The sequence below is a fragment of the Chaetomium globosum genome, genomic scaffold (assembly GCF_000143365.1).
Source record: "Chaetomium globosum CBS 148.51 scaffold_34 genomic scaffold, whole genome shotgun sequence".
NCBI lineage: Eukaryota > Fungi > Ascomycota > Sordariomycetes > Sordariales > Chaetomiaceae > Chaetomium > Chaetomium globosum.
The window spans coordinates 1-1,607 of record NT_166021.1 but is presented as its reverse complement, the minus strand read 5'-3'; the positions used below and the strand labels follow the sequence as shown (position 1 = coordinate 1,607).

The 1,607-nt window shown below is 32.4% G+C and overlaps 4 non-coding genes across 4 annotated transcripts; all 4 read right to left on the bottom strand.

Annotated features, from left to right (window-relative positions):
* Positions 1-22: 22 nt before the first annotated feature.
* On the bottom strand, positions 23-94 carry CHGG_11383. The gene has a single exon. It is a non-coding gene; the product is annotated as a tRNA-Sec (tRNA).
* Positions 95-214: 120 nt separating this feature from the next.
* CHGG_11382 lies at positions 215-287 on the bottom strand. Its single transcript has one exon. It is a non-coding gene; the product is annotated as a tRNA-Asp (tRNA).
* Positions 288-548: 261 nt separating this feature from the next.
* Positions 549-619, bottom strand: CHGG_11381. The gene has a single exon. It is a non-coding gene; the product is annotated as a tRNA-Gly (tRNA).
* A 129-nt stretch (positions 620-748) lies between these two features.
* On the bottom strand, positions 749-820 carry CHGG_11380. Its single transcript has one exon. It is a non-coding gene; the product is annotated as a tRNA-Lys (tRNA).
* Positions 821-1,607: the final 787 nt, after the last annotated feature.

The window sequence follows — 1,607 nt, the reverse complement described above, 5'->3', positions numbered from 1 at the left end:
TAACTAGCTTAGCTAAACCTATCAAGAGTACTTAGAATTGAACTAATGAATTTAAAGGTTGAAGCTTTCTGTTTTACCATTAAACTATACTCTTTATTATAATATCCTCACTTTTTTTACTCTACAAGACGGAAAAGAGGTGACTCGAACACCCAGGTGTAAACACAATATTTAGCAAATATCTTACCTTACCTTTGGCGACTTTTCCTTAAGGCGAACTAGACCGGCATCGAACCGGCACCTACTTCCGTGACAGGGAAGTCCTCTACCAATTGAGTTACTAATTCGAGTCGAAGCTAGAGGAGTTGCACCTCTATAGCTATAACGAAGTCCAGCCACTCCTAAGCTAGTTGAACTACGTCGGCCTTCGTAAATTGTTAAACTTATTACTGTATAATACATACTATCTATCAATATTGTTATTCCAAAGTATAAAAAAAAAAAATAAGACTACTACCCTTTTTTCCAAACTTTTAGCAAATAAAAAACTCTAAATTTAATTACTAAATATTTGGATATTTATATATTGATAATATATCATAATAATTTACGATTAGTGAGATTCGAACTCACAAAATCCGTTTGGAAGACGGGAGTTTTACCGTTAAACTATAATCGTTGAAACAAAACATTTGTCTATTATTGTACAATGCAGCTTATAAAGTAAATTTTAGTTCATCGTACCTACGTGCTAGTCTTAAAAACCTTGTAAGAGGGATCCCACTTTAAGATTTTTTTATTTTAAATTTGGGATCTATCGGATTCAAACCAATATTCGAATGATTAAAAGTCAATTGCATTACCATTATGCTAAGATCCCTTTATATAAATAAATTTATATAAGTGAAGAATTTATAAAAAAATAAAATTTTATTTTTGTATCAAAACTATATACAACACAACACAACACAACACATGATATTATCACTAATATATAACGGATAATCTTTACATAAATAGGCTATTAAAGGAAAAAGGCAAAAGAAAAATGCGATATTAATAGATGAAATACATTAAAGCATTTAATATCTCTATTAGACTGAAATCCGCACCCAGATCCATGTCCGTAAGTATAAACTCCTCCCCGCCTGTATTTATAAGCCCCTCTATTCAAAGATCATCACTAATTTTAGGGTAAAACTTCTCTTCCTTTTCAATTTCTTCAAGAGGAGATAAACGTATTACTCTATTTGAAGTTGAAGGATTATTACCAGAGCTACCACTACCAATACCATCATCGCCACTATCATTACCATCCTCACCATCGTCACCCTCATTATTGGATTTTTGACGTTTATTATTTTCTTCTTCCTCTTACGGATTATCAGATCGAGGTCGTTTAGATCTAGCCCCTTCCGCTTCTAAGTCATCTGCTTCACTCTCTGATCTTTTGTATTCTGGAATGAATTCTTCTTCCAAATACTTTTCAAGATCTTTTAACACTTCCTCTAAAGTATCAGGATCATTATTTTTAGCTTTATCTAAATCACCCATAATTCGTTCAGGTGCATTATGTTCAGGATCTTTTATTTCTTCAACATTATGATATTCTGGGTCATTCACATCCATAGCTGAACCCTTGTCAGAATCACTATTAGAGTCTTCGA